Raw genomic sequence first — 22,231 nt, forward strand, 5'->3', positions numbered from 1 at the left:
CTGTGTCCATAATAAGTATATCGGTTATAGGTTTAGAGCTTTTGTGAAGAAGCACAGTTGGAGAGATATGGCATATAGAAGCAAACCGGATGGACATCATGAAAATGATCGGAGAGGTTGAGGGTAGAGGAAGTTCAGGAGTAAAAACAAACAAAATAGAACTATTGTAAAATAGACTGTGTCCATAAAATTTATATAATATGTATAAGCTGGAAGTAGAGGCCTAAGCGTTGTTGTTCACTAGTTTACTCCAATTAGGGGAGGAGTGGTAGGGTTAAAAAGTAATAAAGGAAAATATATATTTTTAAAGGATATGTGTATATATATGGCCGTTCAAAAGTTTGGGGTCACGTAGAAATGTCCTTGTTTTCAAAAGGAAAGCAATTTTTTTGACCATTAAAATAACATCAAATTGATCAGAAATACACTGTAGACATTGTTAATGTTTTAAATGGCTATTGTAGCTGGAAACGGCTGATTTTTTATGGAATATCTATATAGGCGTACAGAGGCCCATTATCAGCAACCATCAGTCCTGTGTTCCAATAGCACCTTGTGTTTGCTAATCCAAGTTTATCATTTTAAAAGGCTAATTGAGCATTAGAAAACCCTTTTGCAATTATGTTAGCACAGCTGAAAACTGTTGTGCTGATTAAAGAAGCAATAAAGCTGGCCTTCTTGAGACTAGTTGAGTATCTGGAGCATCAGCAATTGTGGGTTCGATTACAGGATCAAAATGGCCAGAAAAAAATAACTTTCTTCTGAAAATCGTCAGTCTATTCTTGTTCTGAGAAATGAAGGCTATTCCAATGCTTGAAATTGCCAAGAAACTGAAGATCTCCTAACCAACTTGCCAAAACTATAGTGTGTTAACAAGCAATTTGTGGAGTGGTTGAAAAACTAGTTTGAATGACTCCAACCTAAGTGTATGTAAACTTCCGACTTCAACTGTATATATGTATGTTTATGTATATATACAGTACCAGTCAAAAGTTTGGACACACCTACTCATTCAAGGGTTTTTCTTTATTTTTACTATTTTCTACATTGTAGAACAATATTGAAGACATCAAAACTATTAAATAACACATATGGAATCATGTAGTAACCAAAAATATATTATATATTTGAGATTCATCAAATAGCCACCCTTCGCCTTTATGACAGCTTTGCACACTCTTGGCATTGTCTCAACCTGGAATGCTTTTCCAACAGTCTTGAAGGAGTTCCCTCATATGCTGAGCACTTTTCCTTCACTCTGCCGTCCGAATCATCCCAAACCATCTCAATTGGGTTGAGGTCGGGGGATTGTGGAGGCCAGGTCATCTGATGCAGCACTCCATCACTCTCCTTCTTGGTCAAATAGCCCTTACACAGCCTGGAAGTGTGTTGGGACATTGTCCTGTTGAAAAACAAATGATAGTCCCAGTAAGCCCAAACCAAATGGTATCGCTGCTGAATGCTGTGGTAGCCATGCTGCTTAAGTATGCCTTGAATTCTAAATAAATCACAGACAGTGTCACCAGCAAAGTACCCCCACACCATAACACCTCCTCCTCCTCCATGCTTTAGGGTGGGAACCACACATGCAGAGATAATCCGTTCATCCACACCACGTCTCACAAAGACACGGTGGTTGGAACCAAAGATCTCCAATTTGGACTCCAGACCAAAGGACACATTTACACGGTCTGATGTCCATTGCTTGTGTTTCTTGGGCCAAGCAGGTCTATTCTTCTTATTGGTGTCCTTTAGTAATGGTTTCTTTGCAGCAATTTGACAATGAAGGCCTGAATCACAGAGTCCCCTCTGAACAGTAGATGTTGAGATGTGTCTGTGACTTGATCTCTGTGAAGCATTTATTTGGGCTGCCATTTCTGAGGCTGGTAACTCTAATGAACTTATCCTCTGCAGCAGAGGTAACTCTTGGTCTTCCATTCCTGTGACGGTCCTCTTTTTTTTTTTTTTTGTCATTTAGCAGACACTCTTATCCAGAGCGACTTACAGTTAGTGAGTGCATACATCTTTTTTTTTTCATACTGCCCCCCCCGTGGGAAACGAACCCACAACCATGGCGTTGCAAGTGCCATGCTCTACCAGCTGAGCTGGTGAACAGGGGGCCAGTATGAAAAATAAAAAATACAAAAATGTATGCACTCACTAACTGTAAGTCGCTCTGGATAAGAGCGTCTGCTAAATGACTAAAATGTAAGAAGGCACACCTGTTAATTGAAATGCATTCCAGGTGACTACCTCATGAGGCTGGTTGAGAGAATGCCAAGAGTGTGTAAAGCTGTCATCAAGGCAAAGGGTCTCTATTTGAAGAATCTCAAATAAAAATTTTGATATAATTTGAATTTTGTTCTTGATTACATCTTGTTTTGACGTGTTTTGACGCTTGTCACGTCTATACTTATATGGCTAGGGTTAGTTAGCTAGCTAACCAACAACTGAAAGTGCTATATTGGGCAAATGTATTCTGTTTTCAATAAACATTTGCAGACAAAATATAGCTTACATGTTGTCAATAATATTTTAGATTTTAAGCCAACCTCATCTGCTTTTTGCCTCATGGTTGCTTGTGCATTGGTTTTGTTGGTAAACACCTTACCGGTCAATGGTAATACTGACAAAACTACAGCCTAGATAAGTAACATCCCTTTAAAGAAATGGTTCAGTAGGAACCGAACTCTGGTGCCTGTCTGTTTCCATGGTACAGGTGGGTAGTGTTCCCATGAGAGGTCTATATAGAGTTACAGAAACATCAATGCACAACAACCCTGTTACTATGCAAATGCATGAATATGTACACAAGTAATTTGCCCAGCAGCATTAAACTTTTCTCACAAAACATTGAAATGTACTGTACATATTATAAATACTAGCCTATCTATTTGTGCCATAGACCTATACAGCAGCTGTCGCATAACATGTGGTTCTAAAGTCAATCCAAGTTGATCAGTCCCTGAACCTAGATGGCAGGTTAAACATTCTTGACACCTTTTTGAGATCATAGAAATTGAATCTCTAGAATGGACATCCCCATTGAAGTCAGCACTCTGTGATGGTGGTAAATCTATTTCTGTGGTTGAGATTAGGACTAATTCTAAGATAAGAAGCGAATCAAATGCCTCAGCAACTCAAACAAGAATGACTCGTTATACTCACAATGACATTGGATCTTCTGCACTTCTCATGAAGGCAAGTCGTGTAGTGTCTGTGATGTCTGTGGTGATGGTGCTATAGTGTGTCGACATCCGGGTCTAAGGGACCCATAAAGTCAGCTTCCTCCTCTTTCCTCAGTGAACTACACAAAGTGATTTGCCCAACTGAGGAGCTACGAGTTTGAGCAGGCTTGTCCGGGTAGTGCGTCCGGGCGGGGTATCCAATCCATGGGCAGCAGGGTCGTGTCCTCAGTGCCAGCCCCTGTGGAGACAGAATAGGTGATCCCTCTGGAGGAATGCTTCTTCAAAAACAAAGGCTGGGATTGTTGAAAGCTGACAGAAAGGGAAGGGTGTGTGGGAGGAGGAGGGGGGGGGGGGTACATGGTGGGACAATGGAATAAATCCTATAAAAAATGTAACAGCCCTCCAAAGGGATTTTTGCCTAGGGATGAGACATTGTAAAACTAAGAGAGTGATGCATAACGTTTGGGTAATATATCTGCAGTACAAGCAGCAGTCACATGGGCAGTCAGACAGACAGTTGTGCCATTTCTTTTCATTCGCTTTCATTTCCTGATGAGCGTTATGAAAGGGCTACATTCTGAGCGGACATCCTTAAACCCCCAAATTGCCACATAGTTGACATGGTAAAAATAAGCCTCTAATCTAAGGAAACGGCTATATGAGAGGCAGTACATTGAGACATTTCTAAATTGGATAGAGATTGGATTGAAGGACATGCTGATAGTGGTAATTAAGCAGGAAATTAGCTAAATACTTTTGGCAGGGGGAGTAGAATATTTTTGTTTCATGCAGCAGGTGTTTTGGAGGAGGAGGAAGTGTCTGTGAACTCCCTGCCCTGTGAAAGACCAGTCGAGATCAAAACTACAGTGTGAATCAAAGGCTGAATCAGTCTGTAGACAGCGTTTGTAAATAGCAATGTGAAATTAAAGAGCACCCAGAATATTGTATTACATTGTGTATAACCTGGACTCGATGACCTATTCAGAAAATAAAACATTTGTTCGATAACTTCAGAACAGATGACATTTTTTTAATCTCACAAACTGTTTATTCTTTTGTATCTGACAGTTGAGAGAGACAGCATCAATTTATTGAAAAGGCATGCATCCCCTTTCCTCCTTTTTCGAGGAAGATATTGGTAGGAAATTTCACTTTAAGAGCATTTCACTTTAAGGGTCATGATGGGATATGGTGGAAAGCAGCTAAAAATAAATATTGTACATACAGTTGAAGTCGGAAGTTTACATACACCTTAGCCAAATAGATTTAAACTCAGTTTTTCACAATTCCTGACATTTAATCCTAGTAAAAATACCCTGTTTTAGGTCAGTTAGGATCAACACTTTATTTTAAGAATGTGAAATGTCAGAATAATAGTAGAGAGAATGATTTATTTCAGCTTTTATTTCTTTCATCACATTCCCAGTGGGTCAGAAGTTTACATACACTTAATTAGTATTTGGTAGCATTGCCTTTAAATTGTTTAACTTGGGTCAAACGTTTCGGGTAGCCTTCCACAAGCTTCCCACAATAAGTTGGGTGAATTTTGGCCCATTCCTCCTGACAGAACTGGTAGAACTGAGTCAGGTTTGTAGGCCTCCTTGCTTGCCCACACATTTTCTATAGGATTGAGGTCAGGGCTTTGTGATGGCCACTCCAATACCTTGACTTCGTTGTCCTTAAGCCATTTTGCCACAACTTTGGAAGTATGCTTGGGGTCATTGTCTATTTGGAAGACCCATTTGCGACCAAGCTTTAACTTCCTGACTGATGTCTTGAGATGTTGCTTCAATATATCCACATCATTTTCCTTCCTCATGATGCCATCTATTTTGTGAAGTGCACCAGTCCCTCCTGCAGCAAAGCACCCCCACAGCATGATGCTGCCACCCCCGTGCTTCACAGTTGGGATGGTGTTCTTCGCCTTGCAAGCAACCCCCTTTTTCCTCCAAACATAACATAGGTCATTATGGCCAAACAGTTATATTTTTGTTTCATCAGACCAGAGTACATTTCTCCAAAAAGTATGATCTTTGTCCCCATGTGCAGTTGCAAACCGTAGTCTGGCTTTTTTATGGCGGTTTTGGAGCAGTGGCTTCTTCCTTGCTGAGCAGCCTTTCAGGTTATGTCGATATAGGACTCGTTTTACTGTGGATATAGATAATTTTGTACTTGTTCCCTCCAGCATCTTCACAAGTTCCTTTGCTGTTGTTCTGGGATTGATTTGCACTTTTCGCACCAAAGTACGTTAATCTCTAGGAGACAGAACGCGTCTCCTTCCTGAGTGGTATGACGGCTGTGTGGTCCCATTGTGTTTATACTTGCGTACTATTGTTTGTACAGATGAACGTGGAACCTTCAGGCGTTTGGAAATTGCTCCCAAGGATGAACCAGACTTGCGGAGGTCTACAATTTTTTTTCTGAGATCTTGGCTGATTCCTTTAGATTTTCCCATGATGTCAAGCAAAGAGGCACTGAGTTTTAAGGTAAGCCTTGAAATACATCCACAGGTACACCTCCAATTGACTCAAATGATGTCAATTAGCCTTTCAGAAGCTTCTAAAGCCATGACATCATTTCTGGAATTTTCCAAGCTGTTTAAAGGCACAGTCAACTTAGTGTATGTAAACTTCTGACCCACTGGAATTGTGATACAGTGAATTATAAGTGAAATAATCTGTCTGTAAACAATTGTTGGAAGAATTACTTGTTTCATGCACAAAGTAGTTGTCCTAACCGACTATAGTTTTTTAACAAGAAATGTGTTAAGTGGTTGAAAAACGAGTTTTAATGACTCCAAGCTAAGTGTATGTAAACTTCCGACTTCAACTTTATTTAGCAAAAAAACCTAGATTTTACTTAACCAATAATGCAGTAAAAAAAAATCTAAGAGTAACAATAAAATAACAATAATGAGGCTATATAAAGGGGGTACCGGTACCGAATCAATGTGTGGGGGTACAGGTTAGTCGAGGTAATTTAGGTAATATGTACATGTACGTAAGGGTAAAGTGACTATGCATAGATAATAAATAGCAAGTAGCCTTAGCTTTTCAGCAGTCTTATGGCTTAGGGGTAGAAGCTGTTAAGAAGCCTTTTGGACTTAGACTTGGCACTCTATTACTGCTTGCCGTGCAGTAGCAGAGAGAACAGTCTATGACTAGGGTGACTGGAGTGACATGACTGGTTGATGGTAGGTGGGGGCGGGAGGTCCTTTATAAACACAAACTCACTTCCTTGACAACTTCCTTCATAACAGATCTGCGCTGCTCTGCGAAGAGCAAGAAGTATAAATGCCCTGTCTTCTGCAGAGGCCGTATCACCGTAAATGATGCACGGTCAATGCAGACGTCAGATTGACCATGCAGTGCCTTTAATACAGCCCGCTATAAAGTCGTTTTTGGGTAAGTTGCCAAAATGCCATGTGTGTCCATTTATATCAGTGCATTCCTAACAACCTAACCATTCAACCTGGACTCAGGGGTAGACGTAACATAGCAAATGTAAATCCGGCACACTTCTATTAGTATGATATGTTACCTTTCGTATGGTATGTATTCATTTGTGGATGTCCATCATCCATTTCATTTGATATGTTACGAATTACAATTTGTATGATATGTTACAAATTGCAATTCATACAATATGTTACGAATTGCAATTCGTACAATATGTTAAGAATTTTCTAAATGTATATGTTACCAATTCCAATTTGTTGTTGCTAATGTTAGCTAGGTGCCTAACGTTAGCTAGAGTTAGGGGTTAAGGTTAGGAGTTAGGTTAAAGGGTTAAGGTTAGGAGTTAGGTTAAAAGGTAAGATTAGGGTTAGGGGAAGGGTTTGCTAAAATGCTAAGTAGATGTAAAGTAGCTAAACATTTGTAAGTAGTTGCAAAGTTGCTAATTAGCTAAAATGCTAAAGTTGTCCGTGATGAGATTCGAACAGGCAAACTTTGGGTTGCTAGACGTTCGCATTATACGGCTATCCATCCTCACCCACCCCGACCAACCACCCTACTTTCGTTTAGCCTTAAGTAACTTTCTGTCTTCCTCTCTGACGTGGGCTAGGATCAATACTTCGGGACTCGCGTAGTTTGAGCAGGTCAAGGATGCATGGATGATGGCTGCTACGTGCTCCACATGTCAGAGATGTTGGTTGTGCATCTTATAGTATGAGCAGTGCTAAGACGCGATTGGACCGAGGAGATTGGTGGAGCTGTGGAGAGAACGCAGCTGCCTTTTCAATATGAAACGTTTTATATTACCTCCAATTCCCTCTGTAGAATAGAACATCCATATTGTCCAACCATTTGCGGGTCCATATTCTGCCCTCCGTCTCTTTTTTAAATATTTCTGTACATAATAATATGCACACTAATAAAGCAGCTTGCTGTTTGCGTGTCGCGTTTTTTTCCTACAACAACCAAGAAACGCAGGGCAGGATCAACTAGGGAATAATTGTGTAATGTGAGCACCCACGTCCTGGGGTTGAGGATAGATGGAATGAAAGATTTGGGACAAGGAAATCGGGAAATGTGAGCACGTCCAAGTTGTTAAGATTTTAGAAGTCATGTATGCCCACCATAACTCGACGCACTCACTCTCTGACTGTCACACAGATCTCACTACACTGTTAACATCTGACTCCAGACAGTGATGTGTTCTTGCAGTCATGTTCCTTACCTTTGTAAACTCAGCAAAAAAAGAAACGTCCTCTCACTGTCAACTGCGTTTATTTTCAGCAAACTTATCATGTGTAAATATTTGTATGAACATGACAAGATTCAACAACTGAGACATAAACTGAACAAGTTCCATAGACATGTGACTAACAGAAATTGAAGAATGTGTCCCTGAACAAAGGGGGTAAAATCAAAAGTAACAGTCAGTATCTGGTGTGGCCACCAGCTGCATTAAGTACTGCAGTGCATCTCCTCCTCATGGACTGCACCAGATTTGCCAGTTCTTGCTGTGAGATGTTACCCCACTCTTCCACCAAGGCACCTGCAAGTTCCCAGACATTTCTGGGGGGAATGGCCCTAGCCCTCACCCGCTGATCCAACAGGTCCCAGACGTGCTCAATGGGATTGAGATCCGGGCTCTTCGCTGGCCATGGCAGAACACTGACATTCCTGTCTTGCAGGAAATCCCGCACAGAACGAGCAGTATGGCTGGTGGCATTGTCATGCTGGAGGGTCATGTCAGGATGAGCCTGCAGGAAGGGTACCACATGAGGGAGGAGGATGTCTTCCCTGTAACGCACAGCGTTGAGATTGCCTGCAATGACAACAAGCTCAGTTCGATGATGCTGTATCATACCGCCCCAGACCATGACGGACCCTCCACCTCCAAATCGATCCCGCTCCAGAGTACAGGCCTCGATGTAACGCTCATTCCTTCGACGATAAAAGCGAATCCGACCATCACCTCTGGTGAGACAAAACTGCGACTCGTCAGTGAAGAGCACTTTTTGCCAGTCCTGTATGGTCCAGCGACGGTGGGTTTGTGCCCATAGGCGACGTTGTTGCCGGTGATGTCTGGTGAGGACCTGCCTTACAACAGGCCTACAAGCCCTCAGTCCAGCCTCTCTCAGACTATTGCGGACAGTCTGAGCACTGATGGAGGGATTGTGCGTTCCTGGTGTAACTCGGGCAGTTGTTGTTGCCATCCTGTACCTGTCCTGCAGGTGTGATGTTCGGATGTACCAATCCTGTGTAGGTGTTGTTACACGTGGTCTGCCACTGCGCGGACGATCAGCTGTCCATCCTGTCTCCCTGTAGTGCTGTCTTAGGCGTCTCACAGTACGGACATTGCAATTTATTGCCCTGGCCACATCTGCAGTCCTCATGCCTCCTTGCAGCATGCCTAAGGCACGTTCACGCAGATGAGCAGGGACCCTGGGCATCTTTCTTTTGGTGTTTTTCAGAGTCAGTAGAAGGCCTCTTTAGTGTCCTAAGTTTTCATAAATGTGACCTTAATTGCCTACCGTCTGTTCCACAGGTGCATGTTCATTAATTGTTTATGGTTCATTGAACAAGCATGGGAAACAGTGTTTAAACCCTTTACAATGAAGATCTGTGAAGTTATTTGGATTTTTACTAATTATCTTTGAAAGACAGGGTCCTGAAAAAGGGAAGTTTCTTTTTTTGCTGAGTTTTTTATATGACATTCAGTCACTACTTTTTCAAAGTAACTTTAGTTAAACAAACTATATTTCTCTTAAAGGGTTGCTTTACTGTAGCTCAACTTCTTCCAGTGTGAAGTAATTGGTAGCTTGGTAAAGTATATTTTCAAAGTAGCTTCCCCAACACTTATTTCAAGACACATGCATGACTAGACATCCTCAACCAACCTCAACCAGCCTGGTCTGGTCTAACATCTTTCCATTGCCTTGAAGGTCCATTCACTCAAGTCTTCTAATAAAAGGAGTTGGATGCTCTTGAAACAGGCTCTGTTCATGGTAAAGGACCAGGGAAACTTACAAGAGTTTCATGGAGGGATAACAAACCCAACACTATACTGTACATACCACCTATTCTTTGCTGTAAGTTGGGAACGAAAGTCTAAAACTCATCATTTGGACCGTAGCAAATGGAATGCCTTGGCAACATTCTCCAGCATTGCCTAGTTAGAAGGGAAGAAAAGTAATTGTTGCAGAACCGGCAATAAAGTGGGGATGTGATAGCATTGACCTCTTCACCCTGGCCTCTACCATCTCTGTCCACTCCTCCATTCTCCCAGTGCTCTTCATTACAGTTCTTTCTTCTTCCACACAGTCTGTATCCCTGTTATTATTCCTCCCAATATAAAGGAATATAGCCGAGGTCAGGTCTTGCACCTTGTGCCTTCTCTGTGGTCCCAGTGACCATAGAACATGTGCAATATGTCCAAGAGGAGCAGCATCTACACCTGCTCAAAGCACTTTCCTATTAGAGCACAATTGTGCTGCACTAATGTGATGCTTCAACAGTTAGGCCATTCCAATGAAATAGAGTGACTCATGTATTTTATTATTTTGTAGTTCGAGACAATTCAAATAATTGTTAGGTTGGAAAATTATTCATTGTTTTCTGACTGATTTTCAGAGGAACTGAGTATCTGATACAGCACCTACTCTTGAGTTGAGACCAAGTGGGAAAAAGCTCAGGTAGAGAGAGCAACATATTCTATCTGTGGCATTTCTCAAGACAGAAGATTCTAAACACAGCCTACTGTATGATTTAGGTGAACTGTTAAATCAATAAAATAATATTTGGAGCCATATTGGAAATCCAACCATTCATCTGCTCATAACGTTTTCATAGTTCATCTTCTTTCATCTGTCTCAGCCCGATATAAAAAATACTATCTCTATCTCTGATAAATGTCTCTCAATGCTCTCTCCCATTATTGAGGTAGGGTATGAGAGTACAACCATGAATGAACCAGAATCAACGTCTGCCTTCTGTCAAGGTTTCTGAATGAGGCAACACATTGGTAGCCAGGGCTGCCAACTTTTGAAGATAGCTTGGAGAGAGATTTCCTATTGTGAATATCATTGTCTCCACCCCTAGCCAGAGCGACCCCCCCAGGAAAATAGAAATGTTTAAAAATCAAATTTCAGGTGTACTCAGGATTCTTTTCAAGTTTAATACACACTCAAAACTCAATGACTTGGTTTGAAGTTGAAATTTAGAGTATAGAGGGCTTGCAGTTGACGTAGAACGCCTCCTGGCGGCCATGTTGGAAGACCACCACATTCATTCTAATGACAACAACAGTCAAGTGGTTACCCCAAACTGCATGATAACAGTGCCTAAAACTAGTTGATTCATTACCACGGTCATTTTCTGTGGAGTATTTGGCTGCTCTAACAAGGCAGGAAAGACAACGGGAAAAAAATATGTTTACAGATTCCCCGCAATCATGAAACGCCATTGGTGACACCAATGAAATGACTCAAGAACTGTCAGAAAAGCGAAGAAACCTTTTTGCCCTTCAAGACCTGAATCCAGACCACTGTCAATACAGGTTTTGCTACGATCATTTCATCACTGGTAAGTCAAGTCTGATCGATGTCGGGTTTAGTTTCGCTGTTATGCTATCCAGGTGTTAACAACAACAATACATTAGCTATCTCAATAGCTTGTAGTCTAGCTATTAGCAAGTGTCAGTGGCGCAGTGGTCTAAGGCACTGCATCGCAGTGCTAACTGTGCCACTAGAGATCCTGGTTCGAATCCAGGCTCTGTCGCAGCCGGCCGCGACCGGGAGACTCATGGGCGGCGCACAATTGGCCCAGCGTCGTCTAGGGTAGGGGAGGGAATGGCCGGCAGGGATGTAGCTCAGTTGATAGAGCATGGCGTTTGCAACGCCAGGGTTGTGGGTTCGATTCCCACTGGGGGCCAGTATAAAAAAATAAAAAAATGTAATCACTAACTGTAAGTCGCTCTGGATAAGAGCGTCTGCTAAATGACTAAAATGTAATGTAAATGTACATGAGTTTCACATTTTGGGGAAGCTATTTTTTCACCATAAAAATGCCCCTTTATAACGAAGGATTGCATGCCTCTATCATCGCATTTGCAGACTAATGTAAGCCTACTATTCCTAATGTGATGAGTAGATTGGATAGTGATAATTTAGGCTATTAATAAGCGCGTAGTGGCATAGGTTTCTAGGCTATATCAGACACTTTTCTTTCCTTTGCACAGGACAAATGTGACCTTTGATAAAAATTTCATGCAATTCTACTACACTTTATATGATGAGACATTAGCAGAATATTTTTTAATACGATGGTAGTCTAGGCCTACTCTACTGAAAACAGATCAATAAAAATGACCTTGTCTTGAATGCAACCATGTAATCTAGGCCGAAAAGGGATCCTGGCTAAAAGGGATCCAGCTTTTGTCAAATTAACGTAAAAAGTTATATTTTTGCATTTTAGCTAACCTTAACTTTTTTCCTAACCTTAACCTAATTCTCCTAACCTGCTGCGTAAATTCTCCTAATCTGCTATGAAATGTCAAATATTACGTTAATTTGACAAAAGCTGGATGCTTTCTAGCCATGACAATGAAAAGGGGAGACACAAATTGTACAATATGATGTCCATAAAGCCTGTAGGACAATATTGTCCAACAAAACTCCAGTAATTTGATTACTTTATTCATAAGAGGAGGGAAAATGTATGGACATTACAGCATAGGACAAAGGCCTCTGTCACGTCTCCTCCTGTTGCTCCCCTCCGGCGCTCTGATTCGCCGGTCTACTGAGCCACCGGTCTGAGCACACCACCTCGGCAACACCGGAATGGAAACCCAACGCACCCTAATCACCTCCAGCGCACCTGCACCTCATCATCTCATCACCACCCCTATGTAGCCCTGGACTGTTCAGTGTTGTGTGTGATTGTTAGTGTCATGTTGTGTACTCTCTCTTTGTTGTGCTCTTGCTCAGTGTTAAGTAAACCTTTACATTGTTGATTCCTGCGTCTGTGTCCTGCCTCTTCGTATCCTCAGTACTTGTCACAGCCTCAATGGGATAGGACTACCTGATGTGTTGAATATTGGTTGTTCCAGCCCAACAATAGATTTAATCTTTATATGAAACTAAAACACCTGAATGAATTAGACACAACCAAACCCTTAAGAGCCCTGATTGTATAGATGACCTGAAAAAGTGATATTCTAACATCTCATTTGTTTCTGTACTGTAGGTTCAACAGTTGACCTACAGTGAGGGGAAAAAAGTATTTGATCCCCTGCTGATTTTGTACGTTTGCCCACTGACAAAGACATGATCAGTCTATAATTTTAATGGTAGGTTTATTTGAACAGTGAGAGACAGAATAACAACAAAAAAATGTTATGAATTGATTTGCATTTTAATGAGGGAAATAAGTATTTGACTCCTCTGCAAAACATGACTTACTTGGTGGCAAAACCCTTGTTGGCAATCACAGAGGTCAGACGTTTCTTGTAGTTGGCCACCAGGTTTGCACACATCTCAGGAGGGATTTTGTCCCACTCCTCTTTGCAGATCTTCTCCAAGTCATTAAGGTTTCTAGGCTGAAGTTTGGCAACTCGAACCATCAGCTCCCTCCACAGATTTTCTATGGGATTAAGGTCTGGAGACTGGCTAGGCCACTCTAGGACCTTAATGTGCTTCTTCTTGAGCCACTCCTTTGTTGCCTTGGCCGTGTGTTTTGGGTCATTGTCATGCTGGAATACCCATCCACGACCCATTTTCAATGCCCTGGCTGAGGGAAGGAGGTTCTCACCCAAGATTTGACGGTACATGGCCCCGTCCATCGTCCCTTTGATGCAGTGAAGTTGTCCTGTCCCCTTAGCAGAAAAACACCCCCAAAGCATAATGTTTCTACCTCCATGTTTGACGGTGCTGATGGTGTTCTTGGGGTCATAGGCAGCATTCCTCCTCCTCCAAACACGGCGAGTTGAGTTGATGCCAAAGAGCTTGATTTTGGTCTCATTTGACCACAACACTTTCACCCAGTTCTCCTCTGAATCATTCAGATGTTCATTGGCAAACTTCAGACGGGCCTGTATATGTGTTTTCTTGAGCAGGGGGACCATGCGGGCGCTGCAGGATTTCAGTCCTTCACGGCGTAGTGTGTTACCAATAGTTTTCTTGGTGACTATGGTCCCAGCTGCCTTGAGATCATTGACAAGATCCTCCTGTGTAGTTCTGGGCTGATTCCTCACAGTTCTCATGATCACTGCAACTCCACGAGGTGAGATCTTGCATGGAGCCCCAGGCCGAGGGAGATTGACAGTTATTTTGTGTGTCTTCCATTTGCAAATAATCGCAGCAACTGTTGTCATCTTCTCACCAAGCTGCTTGGCGATGGTCTTGTAGCCCATTCCAGCCTTGTGTAGGTCTACAATCTTGTCCCTGACATCCTTGGAGAGCTCTTTGGTCTTGGCCATGGTGGAGAGTTTGGAATCTGATTGATTGATTGCTTCTGTGGACAGGTGTCTTTTATAGAGTTAACAAACTCAGATTAGTAGCACTCCCTTTAAGAGTGTGCTCCTAATCTCAGCTTGTTACCTGTATAAAAGACACCTGGAAGCCAGAAGTCTTTCTGATTGAGAGGGGGTCAAATACTTACTTCCCTCATTAAAATGTGTGGAGGGAGCAGAAGGTTCGAGTTGCCAAACGTCAGCCTCGAAACCTTAATGACTTGGAGAAGATCTGCAAAGAGGAGTGGAACAAAATCTGAGATGAGTGCAAACCTGGTGGCCAACTACAAGAAACATCTGTGATTGCCAACAAGGGTTTTGCCACCAAGTACTAAGTCATGTTTTGCAGAGAGGTCAAATACTTATTTCCCTCATTAAAATGCAAATCAATTTATAACATTTTTGACATGCGTTTTTCTGGATTTTTTTGTTGTTATTCTGTCTCTCACTGTTCAAATAAACCTACCATTAAAATGATAGACTAATAATTTATTTGTCAGTGGGCAAACGTACAAAATCAGCAGGGGATCAAATACTTTTTCCCCTCACTGTATATCAAGACACCGATGTCGACTGGATTCCCACTGTGAAGATGAGCAATGCTGCAGCAGCATCAGTTTCTACTTCTACTTTGTCCTTTTCCAGATCTGAAAGGAGACATCCCTCAGTTATACGAGATGGTTGTCATATGCTGTGCTTTGGACAATCTGAATGATTTTGTTGTGCCATTCAATTAGAGAGCACCTTCACCTTGTCGTCAAGACAAAAGTGCCCTCTTAAACTGTATGAATATATATAATGTAATTTGGAACTTTTAAAAGACTATTGTTGATATTGTTAACATACTGTACTTTAATAATAGGCTATATTGTTGTATAGGTGAAATTAAAAGTATTTTGTACTCTGCTTTGCCTAGCCCCATTGAATAAAACGTATTTCTTATAGCCCAACTATTGCCTTTCTTTTACAATTTAAACACATTTAGCATAGAAAATGCAATTGCTGTGGTAGTCTTAAGCAAACCATCTTCATTATCATAGTGGCACCTCCAAGTGCCACTCAGACCTTCTGCAAGAGAAGTATCTGGCATTGAACTTGGTAGTAGTAGTTTAATGTTTTAAGCTAAGGATCCCATCCTGCTTCCAGACATTTCACCACCTAGATTACAAGGGTTGGATTTGCACTAAACAATTTAATGTCAGCACAAGGCATGTATAATGATTAGCCTCATATACATTGTCTGCTGGTATTGTTTTTAAATTGAGAACATATAGCTGAACAATGTAAACAATGTGAGTTAAGCTATTCTCTACTTCAGATGCACAATGTGAAAGGGGTTCACATGGCTGATATCCTGAAAAATAGTGACAATCAAATAAAACCAGTTGGAGAGCTTATGACTGAACAAAAAGGTCATGTTCATTTGAGAATACAACACAAACACAGACAAATTAGAGACATATTCCCTTCCCCTGTTTATTGCAGGATTATGATCTGTGATTAATCAACATCGACACTAGTTAATATTGAATAATAGTTAAATTAACAATTAAAACAAGTTTAAACACTTAACTTCAAAGAATCAACACTTTTATATAATAAGTGTACAAGTAAGCTAACTCAAATTTAAAGGTTAGACATTTTATTAACAAGTAGGCTATTACTACTAAAGCATAATATCAGGTGAACAAAAAACAATTCCAACCCAGAGGTGGCCAACCTCGCTCCACTGATCCCTGATCTATGGGGGAGCAGACTTCCGTTCCAGCCCAGCAATAGCACACTTGATTATTAACTAATTAGGTTCAATCAAATGTGTTAGTGCTAAGCTGGAACAAAAGCGTGCACACCCAGCAGGGTTGGCCTTCTCCAGTCTTAATAGGTTTATACATTGTGTGTGACTTTTAAACTATTTTTGTTAACTAAATTTGCCAACATACACTACCAGTCTAAAGTTTGGACACACCTACTCATTCAAGGGTTTTTCTTTATTTGTACTATTTTTTAACTATGTAGAATAATAGTGAAGACATCAAAACTATGAAATAACACATATGGAATCATGTAGAAACCAAAAAAGTGTTAAACAAATCAAAATATATTTTATATTTGAGATTCTTCAAATAGCCACCCTTTGCCTTAATGACAGCTTTGCACACTCTTGACATTCTCTCAACCAGCTTCATGAGGTAGTCACCTGGAATGCATTTCAATTAACCGGTGTGCCTTCTTAAAAGTTCATTTGTGGAATTTCTTTCCTTCTTAATGCGTTTGAGCCAATCAGTTGTGTTGTGACAAGGTAGGGGGGGTATCCAGAAGGTAGCCCTATTTGGTAAAAGACCAAGTCCATATTATCGCAAGAAAAGCTCAAATAAGCAAAGAGAAACGACAGCCCATCATTACTTTAAGACATGAATGTCAGTCAATACAGAACATTTCAAGAAATTTGAACGTTTCTTCAAGCGCAGTCGCAAAAACCATCAAGCGCTATGATGAAACTGGCTTTCATGAGGACCACCACAGGAACGGAAGACCCAGAGTTACCTCTGCTGCAGGGATAAGTTCATTAGAGTTACCAGCCTCAGAAATTGCAGCCCAAATTAATGCTTCACAGAGTTCAAGTCACAGACACATCTCAACATCAACTGTTCAGAGGGGACTGTGTGAATCAGGCCTTCATGGTCGAATTGCTGTAAAGAAACCATTACTAAAGGACACCAATAAGAGGAAGAGACTTGCTTGGGCCAAGAAACACGAGTAATGGACATTAGTCCGGTGGAAATGTGTCCTTTGGTCTGCAGTCCAAATTTGAGATTTTTGGTTCCAACCGCTGTGTCTTTGTGAGACGTGGTGTGGGTGAACGGATGATCTCCGCATGTGTAGTTCCCACCGTAAAGCATGGAGGAGGAGGTGTTATGGTGTGGGGGTGCTTTGCTTGTGACACTGTCTGTGATTTATTTAGAATTCAAGGCACACTTAACCAGCATGGCTACCACAGCATTCTGCAGCGATACGCCATTCCATCTGGTTTGGGCTTAGTGGGACTATCATTTGTTTTTCAACAGGACAATGACCAAACACACCTCCAGGCTGTGCAAGGGCTATTTGACCAAGAAGGAGAGTGATGGAGTGCTGCATCAGATGACCTGGCCTCCACAATCCTCCGACCTCAACCCAATTGAGATGGTTTGGGATTAGTCGGACGGCAGAGTGAAGGAAAAGCAGCCAACAAGTGCTAAGCAAATGTGGGAACTCCTTCAAGACTGTTGGGAAATAATTCCAGGTGAAGCTGGTTGAGAGAACGCCACGAGTGCGCAAAGCTGTCATCAAGGCAAAGGGTGGCTATTTGAAGAAACTCAAATATTTGTTTAACACTTTTTTGGTTACTACATGACTCCATGTGTTATTTCATAGTTTTGATGTCTTCACTATTATTCTACAATGTAGACAACAGTAAAAATAAAGAAAAACCCTTGAATGAGTAGGTGTCAACTTTTGACTGGTACTGAATAATCCATGTTAAACAAGGATGTATGTACCCTTTATTTTCTTGGGAAATTCATTGGGACCTCTTCATCTGCAGACAGGGTTTCATGGCTCTCTATCTGAGGCCAGAAAACATCAGAAAGAAACAGGCTGCATTTTACAAAAATTAGACAGCCCTGACTATTATGCTGCTAATATTTTCATAATATCCTCACACAAAGTTACCTGCCCTATTCAGAGTAGCCTACTCTCCCTTCTCTGACAGCTGGAAGTGCTAGTTAATCCTTTCACCCTCTTCCATGGCTGTTAACTAGCTACCTACCTAGCTACAAATGCATTTGGAGTTACAAAGATAAATACATCAAGATAGCTAACTAGCCAATATGAAGTTAGCAAGCTGGTGATATTTAATCCATGTAGCTAACTAGCTATACAGTATGTAAAGTTAGCTAACTAGCAAACATTACGTTAGCAGCTCATTTGAGTTAGCCTGCACACTAAGTTTCTGTAGCTAATAATACATCGTTTTTGATCACTTTTAACATAATATTTACTTACTTGAATAGGTTTTCCCACTGCCTCCGTTTTCTGGGTCTTTAGAAAAACGAACTAATGGGAAATCTTCACAAAGTTTCCGGTGGTAGCAAATCGCAGCCAGCCATGTGAACAATTGGAGGACTTTCAACAGCCTGAGTTTGGTCTTCCAACATTGTGGTTGCTAGGTGATATGTGAAGCAACTGCAAGCCCTCTATATATTAACTGGAGGACACTGAATTACATTGAGTTTTGGTTAGAACATGCTAATATTAACAGTTGGTGGCAGTGGCTAACCATAGGATGGATTGCAGTCTTTCCTTGTCCATAATAAACCAACATGTAAATATGTAGTTCATTTGGGTGAACTATCCCTTTAAAATAGGACCATAGAAAATCCTGCCTAGAGGTAGCTCTCCTAGAGGGTTGGCCACCCAACCCTGATCTATGTTTCCCAAATACTGAGGGTTTGAATATGTTCATGTGACATTTGATTTCTACAAATCAATCCACATTCAAGAAAAATCTAATGAATATCAATCTATGAATATCAAAACCTTGCCATCATCTTACTCTAAATAGGCAAGATATTTTGCATTTATGCCTACTGTTTGTGCCTAGCAGCTTGTGCACAATACTAAAATGACAAAACAGGATATATAGCCAATTCTCATTTTATGACTTAGCCTATATTCAACACTGTCCATGAATGCTTACAAAAATGCATAGTACTCTTAACTTTTTAAATTTATTTTCAAAGACACAAGTAGGCACATGATTTCAAATAGCCTAAATACACCAGCAAAATTGGTAAGAAGTGAAACAATACAAATATCGGGAATACTGTAACAGTAGTGCTCTTGCTGAGATAAGCACATTAATTAGTCTACATTTTAGCCAATTATAGGGGATGGGAATTGTTCTACTGACTTACATCAGCTATTGTGTAAGACCAAATGAATTAAATTGAATCCCCAGAAGACATAGCTGTCACGATCGTTGAGAGACGGGTCAGACCAAGGTGCAGCGTGAAAAGCATACATATTTATTCAACTCAATAAACAAACAAAACAACGTAACGTGAAGTCCTCAGGCTAAACACATACAAGGCTAAACACGGAACAAGATCCCACAACTAAGGTAGGCAAACAGGCTACTTAAGTATGATCCCCAATCAGAGACAATGAGCGACAGCTGCCTCTGATTGGGAATTATACCCGGCCAAACCTAGAATTACACATCTAGATCCTAAACATAGAAATTCTAACAGATCCTCACGCCCTGACCAAACCAACTAAAGACAACAGGCCTCTCAAGGCCAGGGCGTGACAGTACCCTCCCCCCCAAAGGTGCGTACTCCGGCCGCACCAACCTGACTCATTAGGGGTGGGTCCGGGTGGGCTTTCAGCCTCGGAGGCGGATCCGGCTCCGGGCGTGACGACCTCTTCCTCTCTGCCTCCCCGTTGCGCCACTGGTCTGGTCTGGACCTTGGTGCGATGCTTCCCCTCTCCTTCCTCCCACGATGCACCAAACCCTGTCTGGACCCTGGTGTGGGAGGCCCCGACCCTGGAGAGGGGCTGACTTCTGGGTCTGAAGTGGAGTCGCCGACCGGAGCTGAACCCCAGTAGAGCGGACTGCTCTGGCTCCGGAGTGGAACCACTGACCGGAGCTGGACCAGGCACCGGTGGAGCGGATTGCTCTGGCTCCGGAGTGGAGCCGCTGACCGGAGCTGGACTGGACCCCGGTGGAGCGGACTGCTCTGGCTCCGGAGTGGAGCAGCTGACCAGAGCTGGACTGGGCACCGGTGGAGCGGACTACGCTGGCTCCGGAGTGGAGCCGCTGACCGGAGCTGAACTGGACCCCGGTGGAGCGGACTGCTCTGGCTCCGGAGTGGAGCCGCTGACCAGAGCTGGACTAGGCACTGGTGGAGCGGACTGCTCTGACTCTGGAGTGGAGCAGCTGACCAGTGCTGGACCAGGCACCGGTGGAATGGGCACGGGCCGTGCCGGACTGGGAACACGCACCACTGGCTTGGTGCGAGGAGCAGGCACGGGCCGGGCCGGACTGGGAACATGCACCACTGGTCTGGTGCGAGGAGCAGGAACGGGCCGGGCCGGACTGGGGACATGCACCACTGGTCTGGTGCGAGGAGCAGGTACGGGACGTACTGGACTGGAAACACGCACCACTGGCTTGGTGCGGGGAGCAGGTACAGGGCATACCGGGCTGGCGACACGCACCACTGGTTTGGTGCGAGGAGCAGGCACAGATCTTACCGGACTGGGAGCACGCACCACTGGCTTGGTGCGAGAAGCAGGCATGAGGCTTTCCGGACTGGGAACCGGTGCTGTAGGTCTACGACTGTACCAGTCCTTTACTCTCCGCGCCCAATCCTCCTCCAGTGAGGACTCCTCCGGGAGCCCCCACAAGTTAGGGAACAGAAACTCATCGTCGTCATCATCCTCCGACTCCTCAGTATAAAAAACTGTTCCAATTCCTGTTCTCAAACTGGAAACCCACCGGGTGCAGTGGTCGGGACTCTTCTCTCTCGCTCCCCGACCACCCCTTTAGCCCCCCCAAAAATGTTTCTTGGGGCTACCTCTCGGGCTTCCTCCTCGGCCCGGCACCGTCAGTGTCCCTCTCCTGCATGGGCCTCTACCTTCGCCCATGGTCATTTACCCGCAAATATCTCCTCCCAAGACCACATCTTCCCCACCTGTGTCCAGGGTGTTTGCTCCTCCTGGGCACGCTGCTTGGTCCGTTGGTGGTGGGATCTTCTGTCACGATCGTTGAGAGACGGGTCAGACCAAGGTGCAGCGTGAAAGGCGTACATATTTATTCAACTCAATAAACATAAACAAAACAAGAAACAACGTAACGTGAAGTCCTCAGGCTAAACACATACAAGCCTAAACACGGAACAAGATCCCACAACTAAAGTAGGCAAACAGGCTACTTAAGTATGATCCCCAATCAGAGACAACGAGCGACAGCTGCCTCTGATTGGGAATCACACCTAGAAACCTAGAATTACACATCTAGATCCTAAACATAGAAATTCTAACATAGATCCTCACACCCTGACCAAACCAACTAAAGACAACAGGCCTCTCAAGGCCAGGGCGTGACAATAGCCTAAATCTGCCCCTACACCCAACCTAAATCGCACAACATGACCAAAAGTATGTGGACACCTGCTCGTCAAACATCTCATTTAAAAATCATGGGCATTAATATGGAGTTAGTCACCCCTTTGCTGCTATAGCAGCCTTCACTCTTCTGGGAAGGCTTTCCACTAGATCAGGGTTCTTCAATTCCGGTCCTGGAGAGCCGAAACACCTCTGTTTTTCATCCTCTCCTTCTAATCAGGGGCTAATTCAGACCTGGGACACCAGGTGAGTGCAATTAACTACTAGGTAGAAATAAAAAACAGAAGTGTTTCGGCCCTCCAGGACCAGAATTGAAGAACCCTGCACTAGATGTTGGAGCATTGCTGCGGGGACTTCCTTTCATTCAGCCACAACAGCATTAGTGAGGTCAGGCACTGATGTTGGGCGATTAGGCCTGGCTCGCAGTCGGCGTTCCAATTCATCCCAAAGGTGTTCAATGGTCAGGGCTCTGTGCAAGCCAGTTAAGTTCTTCCACACCGATCTCGACAAACCATTTCTGTATCGACCTTGCTTTGTGCACAGGGCAGTGGCGATTTTAGCATGTAAATCTTGGTGGGGCAAAAAATATATAACATTGTTTATGTATGCCAGCAAAGCCACAACACTAAACAATACATTCATTGCACTATAACGGTGACAAACGGTGCCCACAAACTGTTAGGACCTACATAAAGCTGTCCCAACAGCAATCCCAACACTTAACCACTGCTACACCTGCTTATCAGCGGAGCCTTGTCTGACAGCGAAACAGTTCATTCAGCCTCATTTACTTCCTTAAAAAAAACATAGCTGATATGGCTGACTTGCTTAATCAAATGTGGTTTCTACTGACAATTGAGATGTACAAACTATGGCATAAGGGGACGACGAGCGGATAAGAGGTGATCCGTAAT

The 22,231-nt window shown here is 42.8% G+C and overlaps 1 protein-coding gene across 1 annotated transcript in view; it reads right to left on the minus strand.

The window, feature by feature from the left end:
- The window catches only part of LOC121573967 (galactosylgalactosylxylosylprotein 3-beta-glucuronosyltransferase 1-like), an 89,261-nt gene that overhangs the window by 66,568 nt on the left and 462 nt on the right, over positions 1-22,231 (minus strand). The window contains exon 2 of the mRNA XM_041886395.1: positions 3,169-3,426. The gene's annotated coding sequence lies outside the window, so the exon portion shown is untranslated. The remainder of the gene's footprint in view (positions 1-3,168; positions 3,427-22,231) is intronic.

The sequence above is a fragment of the Coregonus clupeaformis genome, chromosome 9 (assembly GCF_020615455.1).
Source record: "Coregonus clupeaformis isolate EN_2021a chromosome 9, ASM2061545v1, whole genome shotgun sequence".
NCBI lineage: Eukaryota > Metazoa > Chordata > Actinopteri > Salmoniformes > Salmonidae > Coregonus > Coregonus clupeaformis.